This window comes from Globicephala melas, chromosome 12, assembly GCF_963455315.2.
Source record: "Globicephala melas chromosome 12, mGloMel1.2, whole genome shotgun sequence".
Classification (NCBI taxonomy): domain Eukaryota; kingdom Metazoa; phylum Chordata; class Mammalia; order Artiodactyla; family Delphinidae; genus Globicephala; species Globicephala melas.
Window position 1 is genome coordinate 12,017,053 of NC_083325.1, and position 16,914 is coordinate 12,033,966.

A 16,914-nucleotide genomic window follows, 5' to 3' on the forward strand; every position below is an offset into this window, starting at 1 on the left:
CAGTATATACTAACTGGATGCATAAGTATACATAGATATATCATCCACGTAGCCTAGGTGTTGCAAACACTGTGATCGTGTGTGGTGACGATCAGATTTCATTTCCTGGTGTTTGGAATTAGGACTCAGAATCTCAAGGGTCTGAAGGAAGTCGTGATGTAAAGCAAGGCCTGGGATGACCACCTTGGGCTCACCTACACAGAGAGGACGACGATGCTACGTGGGCAGAAAGGAAACTTGCAGGCAGGGAGCCTAGTTTTGTGTTCTGGTTATTACTGCTGTATAACATATCCCCAAACTGAGCAGCTTAAAACAATTACTTTCTCATGCTCATAAATTCTGTGGGTCAGGAATTCAGAGAGAGCACAGTGGGGTGGTTAATATTTACTCCACAATGTCTGTGCCTCCCTCAGCTGGGAAGACTCCTTGGCTGGGGGCTGGGCTTACCTGAAGGGGTCATTCACTCACTTGCATGTCTGGCCTGGGCTGGGATGACAATGGGAAAACTATCCTTGGACTCTCCTTGTGGGTTGGCTTTCTCAGAGCATGGTGGCCTCAGAGTCGGCAGACTTCTGACATGGCGGCTCAGGGCTCTTAGAGTGCATGTCCCAGAAAACAAGGTAGAAGCTGCATGGCCTTTATGCCCCAGCCTCGGAAGTCACGTAGGGTCACCTCCGCCACACTGTTGGCTGACACAGTCACAGGCAGCCACTGGGTCAAGGGAAGTGGACATGGGCCCGGGACCTCACGGAGTTGAGTTGAACTGAGAGGTTTCAAAGGATTTTAGGGCCGTGTTCTAACCGTGCCACTCCTGCTTTCCTGCTTAGGGCTCCAGTGCCTCCGGAAATCTGGCTTCTGACCTGTGGGTTTCATCAGACAGCCCTTTTGGGTGTTCTTTGCAAACAGATGATCCCTGCGTAAGACAGGGTTTATACTCAGGCTGGGAGATGAGATCTTCACATATCTCACCAGGGACAATGGGAGAAACAGAGTTAAAGTCCCCATGCGTGGTGCTACAGGTTCACCAAGCTCAGAGGTCGAGGGAAGGGCTGGGACCAGTTCATGGAGGAGCTGGCATTGAAATGGTTCTTACTAGGGAACTCTAGTGGGACATGCAAGCCATCTCCTGGTATACTCACTCTCACAAGGAGCATTTCCAACAAAATCCAGCATCAGCAAAGCCATGGCAAGGTCAGCTGACATGCACACAGGAGAGTATGACTTGGTGAAAACTGGGTTTGGGCTGACAGAAGTTTCTGAGTCTCACCACCACCTCCAGATGAAAAATCAGATTTTCTCCATCTAGTTCTTTACCTCCAGGAAGCTCTTTAGATATACTTTTTAGAGGAAAAACAGGCTCCATGGTATGTATACCTTGCTGACCTGAGCCAGGATCCACAACCATCATGTGGTGGCACTTGGACAGTATCTCGCCTTCCTTCCCTTTACAGTTGGCCGAGTGGTCACACGTGGTGCTGGAGATAAAGATCTCTGTTTCTTAGACTCATCTGTCCTCCCCACCCAAGCCATCAAGTTCCATCACAGGGAGAGTTTGTTTTGCTCCTCACCCCTTGCCAGAGTCCTGTGGGCTAAGATGAGCTATGCACTCAGTCCTCCCTTCCCGCCTTCAGCTGGCAGGCAGTGCCAAACTTGGTTGGGGACTGGGCCTGGGAAGCTGGAGAAAGGGCACCATCCTCTAAGGGGTCTTTCTCACTCCAATGCTGGCTGTACAGTGGTTTGGAGTCTGCCCACGGGACAGATGTATCTCTGCAGAGTCACTTGGCCACGTGGAAATTCAACACACTCCATGTTCAGTCATGACCACTGTTTCCCTGAGTGCAGCCGGACCTTAGTGGGCAACCCCAAATCCCAGAGCCCTGAGTGAGCTGGCCCCCGCCGACCTCCTGGACCCCTGCTTGGGATGCTACCAAATGCACCAGCCTCCTTCCTTGCCCTGGACTCTGCCAAGCTCCTTCCTACCCTGGGGCTTCTGGATCTGCCGTTTCCTGCTTGCTCTGCCCCTTATTCTGTTCTCCACTTGGGTGGGTTCAAAAGTCCCCTCCCCAGAGCGGCCGTCCCAGCTGCCCTTGCCAATGCTGCTACCCATCTGCCATCCCTCTTGATTACCTTTCCCTGTTTCGCTTTCCTCAGAAGTACTTTTCACTATCTGAAATGCTATTTGTTTACTGTTTTCTGTCTCTCCCCATAGCATGAAGCCTGTTGGATGCCCATCCAATATCCATTTCCCTTTTCCACCTTCCATAAAGAAAACTGTTTTGCTCAGAGCCCCTACCCTCCTTGTTATGAGCTGAACTGTGTACCCACACCCCAATTCTGATGTTGAAATCCTAACCCCTAGTACCTCAATGTGACTGTATTGGGAAATAGGGTCTTTAAAGAGGTAATTAAGTTTAAATGACGCCATTAGGGTGGGCTCTAATCCAACAGGACTGGTGTCTTTATAAAAAGAGATTAGGCAACAGACACACACAGAGGGAAGACCGTGTGAAGACCCAGGGAGGAGAAGACAGCCATCTGCAAGCCAAGGAGAGAGGCCACAGAACTCAGCCTTGCTGACACCTTGATCTCAGACTTCTAGCCTCCATAATTGTGTCTTGGGTCCTTCGTGATGGCAGCCCTAGTAAACCAATACACTCCTCATTCCAGCCTGTGACTCGGGTAGGCGATCACCCACCACCCACCCTCCAGGCTCCAAGGCAACCACAGTGAATGAAGGGAACGGCTTTCTTATTACATGGTTGGAAAGGTCTCTATCTTTTCCACTGAATAAGAGGGAATATGTCATCATGGTTGCTGCTGGAAACCATTTTACGGACAATGAAAGAAGCTAGTATAAGGAAAAAGCCTCCTGGTGAAAGGCAGAGCCAGATGGAGCTGGGGTCCCAATCGAAATACCCCTGGAAACTTTCCTGCCTCTGGACTTCCTGTTACATATGATAATGGGGTTATGGTTTAAATGGATTTGAGATGGAATTCTTGTTGTTTGTAGCCCAAAGCATCCTGGATCTAACTGGCTGGAATCCCAGCTCCATGAGAGCAGGCATCTTTTTCTTTTGGCCGCACCGGGTCTTTGTTCCAGCATGAGTGCTTCTCTACTTGTGGTGCGTGGGCTCCAGAGCACACGGGCTCGGTAGTTGGGGCTCGAGGGCTTAGCTGCCCCGCGGCATGTGGGATCTCAGTACCCCGACCAGGGCTGCAACCTGCGTTCCCTGCATTGGAAGGTGAATTCTTAACCACTGGACCACCAGGGAAGTCTCGAGAGAGCAGGCATCTTGTCTGCACACCTGCTGATGTAGCCCCAGCACCCGCTCTCCCCGGCAGGTGCTCAACACTTGCCTAGAGACTGATGACTGGAGAACCTTAAATCATGAGGACCAACGTGAATGCATTAAGAGGGACCACCCATCGCACCCACAAACAACTTGGCTTTAATTTAGTTTGTAAAGATCAGGGCCCTGAGGCAGTGGGTTGGGGAAGGGACTATTAGAAAGATGAGTAGGAGGGAAACAGTAGTGAGAGCCTCCTGAAGATGGAAATCCTTAATGGAAACCCATGGACAAGGTGACACACAAGCCGCAAAATGTTGGGTTGGCCAAAAAGTTCATTCCACTTTTTCCCAATTGGCCAACCCAATAAAAGAGCTGGCGATCAGGGCAAACACTGGCAAATCTGGCCAAATCGCTCCTATTCTCCCACCTCTGGGCACTTCTGCCCCCTTGTGGTTCGGTCACACTATTGCAGAGTTCTTTCCCTTCCCTGATGGCATCTGGCCCCACTCAGGTGGAGGCTGCGCTGACAGCTTATGTGCCTACCTGTGCGACACAGTGAACTGCTGGCCCACGATGTGCGCAGCATGAGCAAAATATCATCCTTGGCTGTTTCAAGCCACAGAGATTTGAGAGCTGTTTGTCACTCCAGCATAACTATCCTGACTGACGCAGGGCAGAAAGGGAAAAAAATAAAATAAGGGAGAATCCCTCCATCACTGACGATGAGATCGTGCTACGGACTGAGGGGTGGGATGAACTCAACTCCTTATACGTGCTTAACACCAAACAAACAAAAAAGCCACACACACAAGTGATACCTTAAATTGCAAAACTGGGCTACGGTGGTATGTCTCAAAGGCTGAGGTAGGCTTCCCAGCAACACGGAGGAGTTTTAGGAGGCCCCAAAGGCCCAACCTCAGTTCTACTGCAACCTCTTGCCTCGGGAGCAGAACAGGCCTTGTGTTTTGGCGGGACTGTGTCCGCCAAAAAGGTATGTTCGAGTCCTAACACCTGGTACCTGTGAATGTGACCTTGCTTGGAAATAGGGATTTTTGCAGATGTAAATAGTTCATTAAAATGAGGTCATACTGGATTGGGGTGGGCCTTAACCCAATGTCCAGTATCCTCATAAGAAGAGAAAACAGATGCAGACATACACAGGGAGAGAAGACAGAGGTAGAGATTGGAGTTAGGCTGTCACAGCCAAGAAACGCCAAGGATCGCCAGTCACCACCAGAAACTAGATAGAGGCAAGGAAGGACCATCCCTTAGAGCCTTCAGAGTGTGGCCATGCCTACCCCTTGACTTTAGACTTCTAGCCTCCAGAACTGAGAGAATACATTTCCATTGTTCTAGGTACTGAGTTTGTGGTCCTCTGTTACAGCAAATGAACACACCTTGTATCCTGGCCTCCTCTGCAGAGCATCTGCTGAGGGTCACCCATCCCACCTCACTGAGGGAGGGGGCACCTCCATTCTGGAGAACTTGGACAGCCACCCAGTGCCAAGCACACTCTTCTCTTCAAAAGCCCACATCCCAGCCTGGTCATCCTTTTCTTTGTCAATAACCTTGGAGCACTTAAAAGTGATAAAAACACAATCACCTTATTTGTGTAATTCCTGCTCAGTTGAGAGTCAGAGAAGACCATTTTGCAATGAGTGCAGAGTCACGTTGGGGACATTCAGGAGGCTAATTTTCAAACATTGTGGCCTTTTTTCTTTTTTTTGAAAGAGAAGTTGACTAATTTTATAACCAGCAGTGACATAATTCTACTTATTTCAGCAGTAAGAGCTGAAACAAGGGGCTCAATCAGCATATTTCATAAAGAGATTCACTGAGTCCAGGGATAAGGAAGGACTTATGGACTCTTAATCCCAACCCTGGATTATGAGCCTAGAAGACTGGACATGAAATCAAAACCATTCTCCCCTCAGGGTCTGCAGGATCAAAAGCTTCCTCTCGCAGGGCTCCTCCCCTCCCCACAGCCCCTACCCTGGGTCCCCCGCACCCCTACCACCTCTCCAGCAACATTCCTGCAGCAGCAGGAGATGCGGCTCTCCCCCCTCCACCCACCAGGACAGTGCAGCCTCAGAAGTCCCCTCCCCCATGGTCTACAGTGTATGAAACTGCTGTCGTTCACAGCAGGGGACATCGTGGAGCAAGTGAAGTACCAGATAAAGTCAGGTTCTGCCCTAAAAACCGGAATGCAAGGCCTGCATTTCCTTTTCCTCTGACACACACAGAAGGGGAACACAATTTATAAGCTAGATCAATAGTGAGTCAAGGGACTTCCCTGCCGGTCCAGTGGTCAGGACTCTGCACTAACACTGCAGGAAGCACTGGTTCCATCCCTGGTGGGGGAACTAAGATCTCCCATGCGGTGGGACGCGGCCAAAAAAAAAAAATTGAGTCAAAAGAAATGGACAGGGGACTTCCCTGGTGGCGCAGTGGTTGAGAATCTGCCTGCCAATGCAGGGGACACGGGTTTGAGCCCTGGTCCGGGAAGATCCCACATGCCGCGGAGCAACTAATCCCGTGCACCACAACTACTGAGCCTGTGCTCTAGAGCCCGCGAGCCACAACTACTGAGCCCGTGCACCACAACTACTGAGCCTGTGCTCTAGAGCCCGCGAGCCACAACTACTGAGCCCGTGCACCACAACTACTGAGCCTGTGCTCTAGAGCCCGTGAGCCACAACTACTGAGCCCGTGCACCACAACTACTGAGCCTGCGCCCTAGAGCCCGCGAGCCACAACTACTGAACCTGTGTACCACAACTACTGAAGCCTGCGCACCTAGAGCCCGTGCTCCACAGCGAGAGGAGCCACCGCAGTGAGAAGCCCACGCACCGCAACGAAGAGCAGCCCCCCCCCACCCCGACTTGTGTAGAAATCAGCGATTTTTTAGAACATGGCTGCTCTCATCTGCCGATGCTGGACTTCAGCTGCAACATGTCCAGCCTCCAGCCAACCCTGCTCGCTTCAGACTGGCCCCCACAATTTGAATTGGCCCTGGCCAGTCCATCCTGTTACTGAAGGCAGTGGTTTTTGGATACTGACAGGCTCCCTCGGTTTGTCTCAAGTCTGAAGTCAAGGGGAGATTCTATTGGCAACCAAGGACCTCTGTGCAGTCCTGAATGGCGGGTTTTTCCTCCAGTTCCAGGGCTTGTTCCTATACTTGGTGCTCCAAAGCGTATAGTTATCCCGCCCCTTAGATTGTCTAGTTGGTGAATATATTGTGCAGTGTTAAGTACATCGCACCCTTAAAGCTGTTTGCCCATTTTGTCTTTATTTCAAAAATCTGAACAAATGACTAGCATATGCTTGAACTCTTGGTGAAATTTAAATGTTAATAAAATAGTATACACCCCCCCAAAAAAAAGAGTAGCCCCCGCTTGCCGGAAATAGAGAAAGCCCACGCACAGCAACAAAGAGCCAACACAGCCAAAAATAATATATATATAAAATAAATAAATTTATAAAAAAAAAAAGGACAGGAATTCCGCAGAAGTTCCTTCAGAGTCGGGGCCTTTCCTGAATCTGAGAAACCATCGTGCCGTGTCCTCGGGCATCATGCACGCAACGCCCTCCCACTGCTGGACAGGAAGGTCATTTCCTAGCATCCCTCCATCTCTTACTTGCCACACTTTGATAAGAGCGAAAAACTGCTCGGCTGCCAGCCAACCTTAGGGGGAAACCGAAAATTGACACAGAAGCCACAGCATTTCAAAACAGGCTGCTCTGGGACTCACACCACCCAGAAACTGCACCCAGAGTGTGAGCGCCGCAAACTCTTAAGTGTAAACTCCTAACACCAGCTCGCTCACAGGGACAAGACCGCCGGCTCTTCCAGCACCTCTGTACTTGACAAATTCTGCCCCACTCCCGCCAAGGCCATCCCAGGACTGACTCAAAAACTCTGTTTATCTTTCCCTCACTCCCTCCTGTTGAGCTGCCCCCAGTCCCCAGAAATGCAATCTCTGTCTTGATGCAGCAAATTATAAACCTGCTTTGTGGACCCTAAGGGGGTGCCGGGTGGTCTCTGACTGATGGGCACCAACCTCCAACGTGAGCAACCAGGGATCCACCTGCTCCCCAGATCCACACACACCGGTAGGCGGTGACCAGCTGGGAGGCGTGTGCGAGGTAGCTGGCGGCTGGTACTAGTTAAGAGGCCCAAGTGTGGAAATGAGAAGGAACCGTGCCAAGCGTGGAGGGCCCCTCACCCGTGCACACGCACATGCGAATGTCACACAGAGGGAGGTGTGTGCACGCCGGGCTGACACACACGGGAACCTTGCTGTCAGCCACCCGCCTTCCTTTCTGCCTGTCTGGGGATTTACTTGAGCAGAAGGACCCATCATCCCCAGCTGCGCTGCTTCATGGTTTGGCCTCTACCACTTCAAGTCTTAAACATTTTAAGAAATCACTTTCATTCTTTTCACCTAAAGGGCCACCCTTCTTCCTATGGTTGGGGGAAATATTTTAATGATTAACGGCTAGTGAGTGAGGGCCTTTTATGTGCCTGACCCTTGCAGGGAGTACAGCCTTCAACAAGACAGAGACACCGCACACCCCCTGTAACAGTTCCAGAATATCAGGGAGGGCAATTTAAGGGGTGTGAGGGCTGCTGAGCCCAACGGAGGGTGGAGGGCGAGGGATGCCCTTGCCTTAAGTTCGCTAAAGCTGCCCCCGGCACAGAGAAAATGTGGGTGAGGCCTCAGAGGAAAGAGGGAAGGCCAGTGAGGGCCTGAGGCCATGGACACAACTGCTGGCCTGAACCCCCATTCCCCACTCCTGTAATTTGACCTGGACGGTTCTGAACAGACCCTCGCTAATTCGTGGGTGGGCCCAGGAGGCCGGTTCCATGGTCCTTCATGCAGCTGCAGCACCTCAGCCACGGCATCTTGCTGAAATTTGACAGAACAAAGGCCGAGGGCAGCAGCAGTGTCTCCCCGTCTGCTCCTCCTTCCCCTCTTGCCTTCTGAACCCCCAGCTGGAGGGGCCCGCACATCCCATTCGAAAGTCAAGGTCATTTTCCCCCTTCTTTTTTCTGGTGCAGATCTAGCTGGAAGGCGCATCCCCAAGAGCACAGCCCTGCAGAGCTGCTGGCGGTCTTGCGGGAGGCTGGGCGGCTTCTGTTTCCTGAGGGGCGGCTCGCATCACCTCCCCAGCTTGGGAAGAACATAGAACCCTTCACAGCCGCACAAGGACAGCCATTCAGCCCCCGAGACAATCAGGAATTCACTGGGACCAGGTTTTCCTTCTTCATGGACTGAAATGACTGTTTTATGTGCCTCTGGCTGAAATAAGGAGCATTTCTGTTGATTCCGGGTTCACCTAACTGAGCCCAGCTCCACGAGGAAGTTGAAGTTGGCTTGCAGTTCTCAGGCACACAGAAGGCTGAGAGAGCTGGTGTGTCAGCAGATATGGGCTGAATCACAAATCTGTCCAGGAAGTCCAAGATTGAAGTCCAGTTTATATTATCATGTAACAAATTTACCTGCCAAGCAACACATCCAGGCAAATAAATTGGAAATATTTTTGCGCAGGATACAGCTGGGATACAAAACTCGTATTTATTTAAGACTTATGTGAACGGTAAGGCAGGCCACTTCTGTGGAACCCCTGAAAAAGGCAGTTTAAACATTTGGAGCAGGAACGAAGGCCCTAAATACTCAGGAATGAGGAGCATCCTGCCAGGAAGGTGAGTTCCTGGACCGCCAGGCAGGAAAGGGGGATTCTGAAATAAAAGGACTAGGAAAATGGCACACAGTCAGTCTTCATATCAAAGATAAATATTTCTAAAGTACAGGCATGAAAAAAAAAAGTCAAATACTTAAAAGTGAACTGTTGGGGCTTCCCTGGTGGCGCAGTGGTTGAGAATCTGCCTGCTAACGCAGGAGACACGGGTTCGAGCCCTGGTCTGGGAGGATCCCACATGCCGTGGAGCGACTAGGCCCGTGAGCCACAACTACTGAGCCTGCGCGTCCGGAGCCTGTGCTCCGCAACAAGAGAGGCCGCGATAGTGAGTGGCCCCCGCTTGCCACAACTAGAGAAAGCCCTCGCACAGAAACGAAGACCCAACACAGCAAAAATAAATTAATTAATTAATAAACTCCTACCCCCAACGTCTTCTTTAAAAAAAAAAAAGTGAACTGTTGTTACCACTTCTGGAATGACAGACTAAGAATCTCTGAAACCTACTACTCCATAAAAGGCATGAGAGAACACTGGCAAAAACAGTGAAAATCAACTTTTGCAGAATTCTGGAAATTAAAGCCTTACAACAATTCAAAGAGAATTTACTCATGAAAAACAGCTGCATCTGGGTAAAACGCCTCGTGACAATGACTTGCCCTAATCTCATTCTCCTCTCCCCAGCTCCACAGCAGCCTTGAACATCAAGAGCCCCAAAATGACAACTGAAAACCAGGACCCACAGTCCCCCAGACCAGGCAGAAGAGATGGGGAGCTCCTCAAAAGCCAAATCCACTCCTCCCTAAATTGTCTTTGATTTGTATGACGGTTCACACTACATCCTCAGGGCCTGTCTTCAGCTGACCAGACTCAAAAGCAATAAGCACATCCAGCACCCAGATCCTGGATTGTAACTACTACATTTTCCTCGACTTACAATGGGGTTCCGTCTCAATAAACCCACTGTAAGCTGAAAATATCATAAGCTGAAAATGCATTTAATACACCTAACCTACTGAACATCGTAGCTTAGCCTAGTTTACCTGAAATGTCTCAGAACATTTACATTAGCCTATAGTTGGGCAAAATCATCTAACGTAAAGCCTAATCTATAATCAAGTGTTGACTATCTCATGTAATGTACTGAATACTGTACTGAAAGTGAAAAACAGGAGGTTGTCTGGGTACAGAATGGTCGTTAAGCTCTCGGTTGTTTAGTCTCATGTTGCAGGGCTGCCCATCATGAGAGTGCGTTCTACCACATACCACTAGCCCAGGGAAAAGATCGTAACTCAAAAACCCAGGCATGGTTTCTACTGAATGCAATCACTTTCACACCATCGTGTGTGAAAATCACTAAGTGGAACCATTTTAAGTTGGGGACTGTCTTCTCAATTAAAAGGAATCTGGGCTCCTTAGAGAAATGGCCCATTCAAGGGCCAAGGTAGGAACATACAAAACAAGCCTGGAGCACCTCTTCCAAGTTCTTAAAGCTGTCGGCAGGATTCGGTAATTTGTGGTTTTAAGACTGAGGCTCCCGTTTCTTCCCTGTCGTTCTGGGTACAGTTCTGGATACAGTTCTGGGTACACGGCCCTCTCGAAACAGGGCAGCTTACTTCAAGGCTAGTAGGGGAATCTGACGCTTCTAATCTTTGACTTCAGGAAGAGCCCAGTCTCTTCCAAGGATTCATCTGATTACTTAGGCTCCACCTGGGATCATCTCCCTTTTGATTAACTCAGAATCAACTGATTTGAGATCTTAGTTACACCAAAGGTAAAAACCACTTCATCTTTGGCATATAATGTAAGTTAACCATGGGAGTGAAGTCCATCCTACTCACAGTAATGCTCACACTCGGCAGGTTATACTAGCTGTGTTCACCGGGGGACGAGGAATCTTGGGAGCCGTCTTAGAATTCTACTTCCCACAAAGGGGGTGGGAAAAAGGGAGGATACAGGGAATCACTTGTTTTCATTAAAAACCTTTTTATGTTTTCATAATTCATTAATCCAAAATAAATCCCATAACAAATTTTATTTCACAGTAAAATTTTCCCTATATACATATGTAATTTCATTTAAAAATTACATTCAACCAAATCTAAATGTCAGTAACTTAATAAGAGCCACCATTTTTAATGTACCAATAAGAAAAAATAACCTGCCAATGAAAATATGATATTCTATCAACTGTAAAGTACATCCCAATTTCAGAGATGTCGACCACAAAAATAAATACACTCGTTTCTTACTGTGTGCTGCCTGCAGGAGCCCGGAGGGTGAATACAGCCTCCGGTGAGGAGGGCGGTGAGTGGGGACCCATGGCCTTTGGATGGACAAAAGTCGCTTATCCTTGGCTCACACGCATTAGCCTGCCTTTGGCTGCAAGTAATATAAAGTCCAAATCAAAATGGCTTAAACAGTAAGGAGAATATATGATTTCATGTGTGGTAACATGAAATCTGAAGGTTGGCTATCTCCTCTCAAGAGTGGAGAATTCCATGGTTCAGTTGTTCTCACGGACCCAGCTTCTTCCCATCTCTTTTCTCTGTCATCTTCAGCTGCTTAGCTGGCTCCCCTTGAGGTCCCTAAGACAGCTGCATCAGTTCTGGGAGTCTATTTAGGCATGGCAACGTCTAACCTCTTCCCGTCTATCTCAAGAGATGTTAGCTTCTCCAGAAGCACACCAGAGGACACGAATTCGTATTTAAAGCTTAAACTGGGGCTTCCCTGGTGGCGCAGTGGTTAAGAATCCGCCTGCCAATGCAGGGAACACGGGTTCGAGCCCTGGTCCGGGAAGATCCCACATGCCGCGGAGCAACTAAGCCCGTGCGCCACAACTACTGAGCCTGCGCTCTGGAGCCCGCACACGACAACGAGAAGCCCACGCACTGCAACGAAGAGTAGTACCCACTCACCACAATTAGAGAAAAAGCCCGGGCACAGCAACGAAGACCCAATACAGCCAAAACACAAACAAACAAACAACAAATAAAGCTTAAAGCAACTTTTAAGCTGGCAAGAATGGCACTCCCATTAGTTGTTGAGACCAGTGGTTTTCAATGGCCGTATGTAGAACCATCTGGGAACTACTGAAAAATCTCATGTCCACATCCCAGCCTTCCCTCCAACTTCCCAAAATCACAATTTCTGGGAGTGGGCCCCAGGCATCAGTATTCTTTTAACCCCTCAATGGTTATGTTTATTAAAACTAGTCAGTGAACTGAGGTACCTGTGCTGGAAGTCAGGAATCCTATTAAGACAGGGAGCAGGTCATTCAATACCTCTGCGCCTGAATTCCTGACATTCTACAACTAGATCAAGTTAACACACTGGAAGACTACATACGTGACTTACATTCTCTTACCAAATGACAAAAATTGAGTTTTGCTGTCACGTGGCTTTCAGTAACTGACTGTAAAAAAGTTATATGAAACCTGTCACAAAGAATCTTAGAAATAAGAATTCTCTCCATTCTACTCAGTGATTTCCATAATGAAGACCTACGTAAGAACCATTTTTATGAAGTATTATTAGAAGAGTTAGGCTTTGCACCCTCCCTCTTTTCTGAAAATGAGAGGTAAATAGATAACCACTTCATCCTTTTTGTTTTGGCTCCGAAAGAGATCAGAGATAGGGCTTCCCTGGTGGTCCAGTGGTTAAGACTCCATGCCTCCACTGCAGGGAGCATGGGTTCAATCCCTGGTCGGGGAACTAAGATCCTGCATGCCACGCAGTGCAGCCAAAAGAATTTTTTAAAAGATCAGAGATAAATTTAATACAGCCATGATAACCATGCTGACCAAATGACATGTAAATCCATGTACGGCTTTCCCCATTACAACTTTCTTGCTTATATTTCCTCTGGTTCAGATTTTTTTTTACCTATGGTATTATTATACTCATACTTGCTTGGAGCTGCATCAAGGGTCAGTGAGATTTACTTCATAAGAGGAAACCCAAGGGAGCAGAGAGGAGCAGAGGCCAATGGGCACTAAAGCCTCGTACGGCCGAGATGGCCAGACTTCAGAGCACTTACAGCCAGGCAGACAAACAGACCCTGATTCAAGGTACAGCACAGTGGAGGCATGACTGAAGCAGTACATTGGGAAATCTGCTCTGAGGAAAAGCTCTCTTTAGAGAATTGTAGAGTAGAAAGTGGAAATTGGAGGCTGGAGTCCAGTTAGAAAGGGCTGTAATAACCCACAGACTAGAGACCCACAGCCTGATGGCTGCTTTAGGTGCACAGGGCACATCTAAGGGAAAACGTCTCTCCCTCAACTTGATTTAACACAAGTTAAGAGATTTCACTGACACAGCGATGTCTGCCTCTTCAAAATAATGATAGTTTTAGCTATTTAAACTTCTCTGATTCTCACTCCCTCAAATCTCTGCTTGGTCTTTTAAGTTTACAGGTGAGGTGGGTACTGTCTCTTGGAATATAAGAATTACTTTTTTCTTATACATAAACTTTATGTCAGCCAATGTTAGCTTATGTACAGATTGGCCATAAAATGTACCTTCTACAATTGTGCCCTATGACAAGATCCTGAATTCCTTTACACTGTATGTGATCTTTAAAGAAGATATGAAGTATCAATTCTACAGGTAATATAACCACTCCCTTGCACAATTTCATTAACTTATTGAAGCTTCTTGTAATGAACCCTCTTAAAGCATCAACTCAGCCCCTCTCCCCTGTGACTTCCTCTGGACGATTCTAGTGCATTATCTTTCCCTCCTTCCTATCACAGCCATGGAGTGAATGTGGAAGACTGCAATGGGCGCTGAGAGATGACTCACTCTCAGCTCACATACTCCTGGTGCTAAGGGCCCAGGATCCATCATTGTTTCTTACTTTCCCAGGTCTTGTCTGATATACCTTTGCTTGAGTATAAGCAATTCCCTTTCTTGCTTTTGTGGGATTAGGTTACAACCAAAATAATTCTGACTCATATTTTCAAAAAAGACTTTGGTAAGAAGCGTCACTAACTTTGGTGGACTCTAATGTATACAGCAAGTTAGTGATGCTATTATTTTTCACAGCAATAAAACAATATTATGATAATAGTTTCAATTTCATTTTTCTAATAATAATCAGTACCACTATATAAAAGTACATATTTAGAATCTTATTATTCATGCTTGGAAATTTTTGTATTGCAATATTATATTACAAATATCACCACACTCCTAAAATTTATGTTCTACAAGTGTATAATGTGACTACAGTTTATGAACCAATGAAAAAGATAACCATTCTTAAATTTTAACAACAAAAAATTTAAGAACTCCAGGTTTAGGAATGGTACAGCAAGAGACACTGCTCCGTTTTATTTATAACAGTAGGAAATCGGAAACAACTTTTTCGTTCACCAATAGGAAACTGGTTTTAAAAGATCACAGAACCATAATTTAAGCCATAAAACAGAACTGCGAGCAAACAATAAAAATATGTTGTGAATGTATTTAATGACATGAAAAGATCTAGCTGTATATTCATTGTCTATTATCCCAATGTCTTCCCAGCGGAACACAGTAGTTTTCTCTCTTCCATCCTCACTCAGCCTAACCTTCTTCCTATTTTATTGAGAAAACGCAATCAATCAGAAGAGACTTCTGCAATATACTGCCACAACGTTTACCCACCAGCCAGCATCTCTGTCACATATGCTCCTCCCCTGTTTCAATGGCTGGAACCATCCTGGTGAAGACCAACCCTTCACTTAGACACTACATTCATCCCTCAGCGCCACCCACTGAAGAGGTGCACATCCCTGTAATGACACAAGAGGGCGCTTTAAGTGAGGAATCTTGTAAACCACTCCAAATCAAGTCTTCAATAGTCTTCAACAGGCAGACACAAGCACTCTTCATCCATACAAAGCTACAGAAGAAAAGAGAAAACAAAAACACATGAGCTGGTAAAGATTTTACCAACTTAGCTACCGACTCCACCAACAACAACATGCACGGAAGAAAACTAACACAAAAATCCAAGCTGGATTAAATATCCCAGTTTAGGTATATGAAAAACAAAAAAAACAACTTGAATTGCAATTCAAAAACTAAGTCCAAAATTGAACCAAAAAAATGGAAGTAGCCATAAAAAAAGAACGAAATTGAGTTATTTGTAGTGAGGTGGATGGACCTAGGGTCTGTGGAAGTCAGAAAGAGAAAAACAAATACCGTACGCGAACACATATATATGGAATCTAAAAAAAAAAAAGGTTCTGAAGAACCTAGCGTCAGGACAGGAATAAAGACGCAGACACACAGAGAATGGACTTGAGGACACAGGGAGGAGGAAGGGTAAGCTGGGACGAAGTGAGAGAGTGGCATGGACATATATACACTACCAAATATAAAATAGCTAGCTAGTGGGAAGCACCCGCGTAGCACAGGAAGATCAGCTCGGTGCTTTGTGACCGCCTGGAGGGGTGGGATAGGGAGGGAGACGCAAGAGGGGGGAGATATGGGGATATATGTACATGTATAGCTGATTCACTTTGTTATAAAACAGAAACTAACACACCATTGTAAAGCAATTATACTCCAATAAAGATTAAAAAAAAAAGTAATGAAACAAGAGTTGACTGACCCCAGAAATGACAGAAGAAACAGTAATCACATCAAAAATGAAGAGTATAATACAGACCAGATTTGAATGGAAACTTAATAAGGGTAAATGGACAAAAGTGGAAGAAGAAAAAGAATAAAAATTAGATGAAGAAAGTAAAACGAAGAGCAAAAAAAAAGAAAAACCATCACAGAGATAACATAATATACAGAGTAACTATAAATCAAACATTCTGTAATTTCAATAAATGTGAACGGATTAATTCACTTACCAAAAGAAAAAAATGGATTTCTGGCTTGGCTCACAGAGCAAAACCCAACACTATGCACTATTAAAGAAACAAACCTAAACTGACTCAGAAAAGCTAAAAATAAAATGATGGGCCAATGAATATTAAAAGCAAGCGCAAACAAATCTCTGGCTACAATGTAGAATCTGAAACCACAACAAGAAATTTTCTGTACTGTTACATTAAAATCTATTAATCTACATTGTAGGTTGGATGTATATTTTACACAGGCATACTTTATAATATCATGCATCATTTATTTGGAAAATATTACCTTACTAATTTATGCAGATCTTTCAAATGCTTCATTCCATAGCATTTTAAGAATCACATTCTTTAATATCATCACCAACAAATCTTACCAAAAAGTCTTTAAGTACAGGAAAGCTTTCAAGCTCACAGAGGCAGATCAAATGTTCCAAAACTGTAATTTTTGCTCAAAAACCAGAACTTTATCATCAATAACATATACTTTCAGTTGTTTTTCTTGAAGTGACAGGGTCACTCCATTCATTTGTGAAAATCTACTTGCCAAACATCCACATCTGAAAAAACCAAACAGTTTGCCCCTGAGTTTTTTTTTTTTCTTTTTCTTTTTTTGGTTGTGTTGGGTCTTCGTTGCTGCACACTGGCTTTCTCTAGTTCTGTTGAGCGGGGACCACTCTTCGCTGTGGTGTGCGGGCTTCTCATTCCAGTGGCTTCTCTTGTTGCAGAGAACAGGCTCCAGGTGTGCTGGCTCAGGAGTTGTGGCTCGTGGGCTCTAGAGAGCAGGCTCAGTAGTTGTGGCACACGGGCTTAGTTGCTCCATGGCATGTGGGATCTTCCCAGACCAGGGATCAAACCCGTGTCCCCTGCCCTGGTAGGCGGATTCCTAACCACTGTACCACCAGGGAAGTCCCTGCCTCTGAGTTATTCTTTCAAGTAAAAGAGTATTCATGAAAAGGTGTTCAACATCACTAATTAGGGAAATGCAAATCAAACCTACAATGAGATAACCACCTTTTATACCCATTAGGTAGGCTACTGTCAAAACAACTGAAAATAACAAGTGTTGA

General features: G+C 46.4%; 1 protein-coding gene across 3 annotated transcripts in view; it reads right to left on the reverse strand.

Moving 5' to 3' along the window:
* Positions 1 to 11,066: 11,066 nt before the first annotated feature.
* Positions 11,067 to 16,914, reverse strand: part of ZC3H8 (zinc finger CCCH-type containing 8) — a 37,534-nt gene continuing 31,686 nt past the window's right edge. Inside the window, exon 9 of one of the 3 annotated variants that reach the window (XM_060309463.2) lies at positions 11,067 to 14,767. The gene's annotated coding sequence lies outside the window, so the exon portion shown is untranslated. Of the gene's footprint in view, positions 14,878 to 16,914 lie in introns of all 3 variants that reach the window. The other 2 variants (XM_060309464.2, XM_060309462.2) reach the window with 2 other exon arrangements.